Here is a 7,480-nt window from a genome sequence, read left to right on the forward strand (position 1 = left end):
CGCCCCCGCCACAGCCGCCGCCGCCGCCATGGGCTCTTGAGGTACCCACTCGGCCAGCCTCGCGCCAGAGGCCCTGAGGGGGGCGGCTGCGGGCTCCTGAAGGCGGGGGGCTGCTCGGTTTTGGAGAGGCCCGTCCGTGGGGTGCCCTGTGGGTCACGTTGACCGCGGATTCCTGGGTGGGAGAGGGGCGAAGGCAGCAGGCCTGGCTGAGCAGGGAGGTAGCATCCACCAGCCCGCCCATCCCGCCCTGCGCCCCCTGCCCGTCCTGCGGGGTCGCCCGTGGGTGTGCCCTGGCCCCCTCCTCGCCAACGTGGCGGCGCCCGCGCCTGGAGTGTAATCGGACCTGCCCGTGGGGGTGGCAAGGGGAGAGAGGAGGCGGATGGACAGGCTCTTTGCAAGTGGGATTGTGTGCGCCCGGTGGGTGTGCTGGCGCTTGGCACCGCCGAGTTAGTGGGGGAGGCATCCGTGCCTTGTGCGGATGGCTATGATCTGGAAGGGTGGTTGGCCTGGCGAGGCCTTTGGGGATGCTTGCATGGAGAGTGTGCATGCCTTGCATACATGTCAGCTATTTGGAGAGGCACCATCAGGAACCTGGGACTCCCAAGGACATTTATCTCGAAAGAGAACATAGACGAGTTTAGGGTGTGTGTATCTGTCCTCTGGGTTGTACATTTCTTCCCTGGGTGCACTGCTTGAGTCTAGAGCTCGTTGGCTGTAGGCCATGGAAAGGCAGTGGGGTTGGAGGTGAACAGGGGTATCTGTTCCCAATCCATACCCCCCTTGCTGTGCAAGGCCAGGCATTACACACACACACACACACATGCACACACACACGTGCACGCATGCACACACACACGTGCACGCATGCACACGTAAGCACACAGGGCACCGTGGTGCAAAGCAAGTGTTTGCACGCCTGATACTTGTGTGTGAGGCGAAGGCCATGTATTATTTATCTGACTGCCAGGTGCTTTATGCAAGGCAAGAAACAGCAATCTGTGCCCTGGAGGCCCTTGCTCTGTGGAGTCAGCCAGGCAAACAAGCTCACCTGCGCCTGCAGAGGAGGCGCAGGAGTTGAGACTTCCTTCACAGGTTCTGTTTGCAGCAGCCCTTCCCATCTCCCTTTTCAGCATGCTCTGTGGGAAGCTCTGCACACCAGTTCTTCTTGTCAGAGGGTGCTGTGCATATCAGAACTGGGGCCATGGGGTGGGAGGGTCCCAGCAGCCAGGCCCCAGTGCCCATTTCATCAGGCCTTGGACACGAACACATGATGCTTCTGTATCCAGGTCCTCTCAGGTCAGTGAGGGAATCAAACTTAGAAACAAGTAATCACAAAGATGTGAAAAATATAAAACAATAAAGGGAGTGCAGAGCGGGTTCAGGGCTGGGAGAGGGCACTGTGGCCCGCAGAAGAGACGTGACGTGAGAGAACAGCTGAGCTGAAGCCCGAAGGGTGAATGGCATTCGTCTGCTGCTTTGGTGCTTTCCACATGTGGTTTCCTAGTCGATTCTTTCAGCGGTTGTGTGGTATAGAACTTGTTATCCCTGTTCACCAATGAGGAAACGGAGACTCACTTGTCCGTGGTACATGGCGGGCCTGGACGGAGTCATCCTTGAACCAGGACCTTTCTCTTGCTGCTGTGCCTTGCTGCCTTGTAACTTACTGAGTATCTACTACGTGCCAGGCACCATGCTAGGAGCATAGGAGTCTGAAGATGAATGGGGCCAGTGCCCAGCCTCTAGGGGCTCCTAGTCTGCTGGAGAGATGGACATAGACAGTGACCCCGATCCAGATATGAGGTCCTGATAGCCAGTGTGGGTTGAGAAGGCACTGTGACTTTCCCCCTGAGAACCACGAGCAACCTGGGGCCCCTTCGAGCAGTGCTTGGGATTCTGGATCTGTAGTAAGTTGTTCCCACGTGATGGTGGGTTATACAAGGAACCCCTTCTAAAGCTCTCCAGGTGGGTAGGAAGAAGAGCTTCAAGGCACAGTGGATGCCAGTGATCTTGTCCTAGTTTACTTGTGCTGGCCAAGTTCTCCGGCGCTCGGTCTTTTGCCGGGAGGCTGCTTTCTCCCCTCTGCCTTTGAGATTTTGCTCCTGGTTTCTGGTGGGCCAGCCCAGCTCTGTCCTCGAGAGGGGCTCAGTGCTATTTCCAGTCCCTGCTGTGCTCATTTCTCCCCAGAAATTCCCTGGAGTGGAAACAGCCTCCGTAAGGCAGAGCACAGCCCTTCATTGTTTTGAAACCGAGTAACAGCGAATGCCCTTCTGGCTCTGCGGGGCCTTTAGACTGGGGATGTGGTGTGTGAGTTGGGAAGGCCGGCAGCTGCGCCCTGGGAGAGCTCTGTGTGGGGTCTACCGCAGGACCTTTCCAGGCACTGAGTGCTCACAGAAGACCTGTATGCCCGGCACGGTGCTAGGCCTGCGAAGAAAGGCCTCAGTCGTGCATCGTGTGTCATGTCGTGCCTTCTGAAAGGCCACGATTGGCGGAGGGAGTCCAGAGTGCAGCAGATATGTGCCAGACAGTGCTCTGCTTGTGGTAGAAACAGAGGGCCCTAAAGGGGCTGGAGGACAATAGGAACAACAGCTTGTTTATCAAGCACTTACGGTGTGCCAGGCACAGTGCAAAGTGCTTTCATGGAATAATGCGTTTCATCCTCCCACCACCCAGTGAGGTGGGAACAGTTCCCCTCACGCTTTGCCATGGAGGCAGCCTAGGAGGTTAAAGGCAAGGCTGGCTGGTGGAGCTGAGCTTTGAACCAGAGGGTCTGACCTCAGAGCCTGTGTTCTTCCCCCGTTAACCCCAGGGTGTCCCAGAAGTCTTCCTAGAAGCACACTGTCCTGTGCTGTGAAGGCTGAGGCTCCTGGAGGAAGAGGAGGGTGTTCTAGGCAGAGGAGCCCCTGGGCAGAAATACCTGGCCTCCCAGGTGTGGCTGTGGTGGGCCTGGGCATGAAAGACCTCTGAAGGCCCTGCTAGGCGTTTGAAATTGACTCCGGTGTGGCCAACAGGGAGCCCTGAAAATTTCATAAATGACATCCTCGGCCGTGCACTACAGGGCTTTATGATCATCTCGCTCCTCCATTCCTGCAGAGAACTCCAAGAGCCGGCCTCCCCCTCTGTCGCGTTCCCCCAGGTCACTGGCGTTCTTTTCAGCCCTTGCTGCCTTTCCCTTCTCCTCTTCCAGCAGCTTCTGGTCTTCGCGACCTCGCGTGACCCAGGACAGGCCTCTGGAGCCCACCGTTGTAATGGTGTCTACTCTCAAACGGGCCTGCCGGCTGGCTGCACATGGGCCCTGCTGCCCTGGAACCCAAGTTCTTCCTGGGTCCCATGGGTCCGCGCTGACTTCTCCTGCCACAGATCTGGAATGGACGTGGGCGGCCCCTTTCCCATTTGAGAGCTGTGGTGGCCGTCCATCATCCATGTGCTCGTGCTCAGCAGCGCTGTAAAGACAGGCAGAGGGGAGTGGGGACAGAGTGGGACAGCGGGAGCCGGAGCACAGAGAGCCGGGTTTAACTACTGGATCCCACGTGGGTTCACTGAGGGGGTGCCTGCTCTACCTGCCTGCTCAGCTGCGTGTCTGGCTGGCAGCAGTTACGCAGCTGCTCTAGTCGCCGTGCTTGGGGCTGAAAGGCTAGAGGTCTTTTCACAAGACCTCTGCCGAAGCTCAGCTGAGGACAGGTGTGGGAGCTGACGGGTGTAGGATGTGAAGGGAGGAGTTGGGGAAGTCTTCTGAACTGGGCGCCTTGGGAGAGGAGGCCAAAAATTCAGGAAAGGGACAAAAATGGCCACTGGTGGCATCGGGAGAGAGGGACATAAGGAGCTAAGCAGTGTGGTGACCTAGAGAGAGGTTTAGAAGATGCAGTTCAAATCCTTGCTCTTTGATTATCCCTTGGCAGGTTGCTTACCAGGTTCTAGTTCCCATTCTTTAAAAATAGGGGGAAAACGATGCAGTTTCCTTCACCTGTAAGATGGGAGTGGCGGTAGTGTGGCTGTCATGCGGCTGTCATGCGACTGTCATGACCTGACATCTGCCTGGAGGTCCGCGCAGCACCTGGCACATAGTACGCGCTCAGTAAACACCGGCTTTTGTTATTACCTTCCAGGCCATTTACTTTATCCAAGAAAGAGGTGTTTACGCACCTTTGTGCCAGCCACTGTGCAGGGAGCGGCCCTCACCGAGCGGCGTCCAGCTGGGGAGAGAAACAGCAAGCATACAAGCAGTTACAGTTGCCATGGAACGTTAAGACGTTCTTACCTGGGTAAGAGCTTCTCTGAGGAGGTGACATTTAAGTGGTCACCATGAGTAAGGGCGAGGAAGTAGTTTCCAGGCAGAGGGAAGAACACGTACAAAGCAAAGGTCTAAGTTCTTATGTACAAAATTGTTTGACTCTGGGGCTCTGCACCTAGTAGGCTCTCAATACATGTTAATTGAAGTTGATCTTCTCTGCCTCAAAAAGGACAGGAAGGGGAAGAGGTAAAGTGGGAGGGGGCCGCGGAGAGAGGAATTGGGCGGTTGCCACGCTTGGGGTTTGCTCATGTACCCTCCCCATCGTCTCTTCCTCTGCTAAGTAGGATGCAGTGCAGGTCCCTTAACACAGTACAGGTGAGCTACCAGCCTCCTCAGCGGGGACTGGTTCTGGGACCCTGCTTTTCCTAAGGGCTGGGGAAGGCGGGGCACAGGCAGAGCCGTGGAGATGCTGGAATTAGGCAGGCGTCACATTCAGGCGGCATTTGTTCACATTCCTGTTGCTGTTTTAGCGCAGCTGAAACCCTAAGCTTGGGCAGAACACAGAAGGATGACGCGTAGCCTCTGGTTGGTTGTTTTTCCAATCTTAGGTTAGCGATGGCTCAGTGTCTGACATGATGCCTTGCAATGAGTAGGTGCTGAAATAGTTTTTGACGAAACAAAAGAAATAGTTGGATGGGTTAATGTCATTGCCATTCTGGGTAAAGCTGGAAGTATTCTTGAGAAGTGATGGTTATTAAGGCCGATTGGAACAGGATTGTTTATTAGAACTGAGTTTATTATCGGGGCCTACGGGGCATATTAAACAGCCTGTCTGACGGTCTGGGAGTCTCAGGCCTGGGCTGGGAGGCAGGAAGCCCCGCAGTCACCCCCTTTTCCTTCTCCTCTGGGGCGGAAACCAGAGAGGGAAGATCCCACCCAGAAAACCTTTGTGCCTAATCTGCGTCACTTCCAGCTCTACCATGTTTTAAAAAGTCACACACGACTGAATGAATATTTAATGGAAAGTTTGCATCGTTGATCTCTGTGTTTCAGCCTTTAGATAACAATAGGCTTCTCTGCTTTTGAGAATAGTAATTGTTGAGTATAGTAAACTTGGAACACAGAACAGATTGGGGGGTAAGAATAAAAATCACCCCAAACTTGACAACGAAGAAATAACCACTACTGAAGCTTAGGCATATTTTTTTTCCAGGCATAATCTTCTGTCATCTCAAGATGACGGAGTCAGAGAGCTCAGATGATGACCTTGGGCGAGTCACTTGCCCTCTAATGAGGCTACTTGTACCCTCTCTGCCCATCTCTTGGGTGCCACAAATCTCAGGCGAGGTCCCAGGTTAGAAAGCCCACCAAGGAGAGGGGCCTGGTTTAGAGAGAGCAAGTCTTCACAGGTACACGGAGATGGATGGAGAAGGTGTTTGTGTGAGTTCTTTTCCAACCTGAAATCTGGTGATCCCCCTGAAGACTCTAGTCACCTTGCTGGGGAGCCATGTCCATGGACCCTTGTACCTATGAGCCATGGGTGGTCCCACCCCAACGCAGCGGGTAGAGTGAGACCTCTGGAAGTTGCTTCATCTCCCTGAAAGGGATTTTCACATCAGAAAGCTCACTCTGGGAGACATGCATGGTTTGGTACTTACATTTTTCTCCTGCTACAATCCTGTGGACAGCCTACACTCTGGGAGGCTCTGTCCTGCTGGCAGGTGGCTAAGAACCTCCACTCTGCTGGGCCGCGCTGTACCCTCTGGGTCATCATTTACAGAAAAGCTTCAAGGGAAAACTAACTAACTCCAAGGTTGCTGTTGTAGCTGCCGGCAGGGCCTCCTCGTCCACCTCTGGCACCCGTGTTTTTTATTGCATCTAGAATGAACAGAGAATCTGGGATTCCGTCGACAGTCATTTTGGGTGCCTGCAAGGCACAATGATAGGTGTTGGTGAAGGGATGTGTGTGAGGATATTAATATTGGCATACTAATTAATACAAATATCACTGTCCTCACTGGACCTTGTGTAGGGCTTTGCAGTTTGCAAGTTACATTTCACATATATTGTTTCGTTTAATTCTGCCAGTGGCCCTGGGACTTTTGAATTATTGCACCTACTTTGTAGAGGGATAGATTGAGCCTCAGAAGAGCGAATTCGAATTTGCCCAAGATCCTGTGGAAGGAAGCGCTAGGTTTTCCGTTCGGAATCGTGTGTCCTTACTGCTCTGAGTGGCCCCCTGGCACGGCAGTGCCCTCAGAGAGCCTACAGTCCCCGCGGATGGCATCGCAGCTGAGACTTGGAAAGTGTGTTACTAGAAGACCAGGTCACAGCTGCGGGGGTCCCAGGAGGCCACAGTCTGCTCTGCCTGAAGGGCCAGGGCTCCCTGAGGGAGGGGCCATGGAACTGGGGGCTCTGATGGACAGTGGATGTGGCGGATGGAGAAGAGGGTGAAGAGCTTTTCAGGTAGTGGGACCACCTGAAGCATGCACAGAGGCAGGAGACACAGGTCGGTGAGTCTAGGAGCTGAGGCCGAGTGAGCTGTCCTGGGGTGTTTGGGGTCACAGCTCACTCTAGCAAGAGGAAGGACATCCATACACAAGTGTGCCTGTGGGTTTTAAAGAAATAGGATGTGTAAAAATCTAGATTTACCAAAACAGTGCACAAGTGCTTTACAAAGAAGGGTTGATGCACAGTGCATCGGTTATACAAATTTTAATAGCAACAACCTATTCTATTGAAGCATGATTTGATTTATAGGTGTCCCTGGCCCTCTCAGGCCTTCGGAGCAGGGTGTGGGCTGGGCTTTGGGAAGGCTGGCCAGGGTTCTTCCTCTCGAATGCTGCCTTTGGTTTACCAAGCGGTTTCTCCCACTTGATTGGGGGCCAGTGAATTTCTTTCATTCACAATTGTCAGTATTTGGGCCCGATTTTGGGATGCGGGAAGAAGCCCTGCCCTGCTCACTGCATTTACTCAGCTATCCTTACTCACAGGGGGAACACTAGACTCGCCTAGACTCGCCTCTATCCCTTGCCAGCTGTCCACTGGAAGAGCTAGATTTAGGTGGTCATTGCCGTCAGGACGCATGTCGGACATAGCAGTGAATGTCGTGGAGTGTTGAGTGTGTCTTGCATGACAGTGGTGTCCCTGTAGCTTGTGCCAGGGAAGCAGCAAGAGGTGCTTGTCCCTCATTTGAGATGGCTGGACTGGAAACACTCTCACCTCTCCCTGCTCCCCCCCCCGCCCCGCCCC

The 7,480-nt window shown here is 54.1% G+C and overlaps 1 protein-coding gene across 3 annotated transcripts in view; it reads left to right on the plus strand.

The window, feature by feature from the left end:
* The first annotated feature begins 6 nt into the window (after positions 1-6).
* Positions 7-7,480, plus strand: part of TMEM184B (transmembrane protein 184B) — a 45,375-nt gene continuing 37,901 nt past the window's right edge. For 2 of the 3 annotated variants that reach the window (XM_025048844.1, XM_025048845.1), the window contains exon 1: positions 4,104-4,259. The gene's annotated coding sequence lies outside the window, so the exon portion shown is untranslated. Of the gene's footprint in view, positions 42-4,103; positions 4,260-7,480 lie in introns of those variants that run through there. The other variant, XM_006914737.3, reaches the window with a different exon arrangement.

Source organism: Pteropus alecto, unplaced genomic scaffold (assembly GCF_000325575.1).
Source record: "Pteropus alecto unplaced genomic scaffold, ASM32557v1 scaffold6, whole genome shotgun sequence".
Taxonomy (NCBI): Eukaryota; Metazoa; Chordata; class Mammalia; order Chiroptera; family Pteropodidae; genus Pteropus; species Pteropus alecto.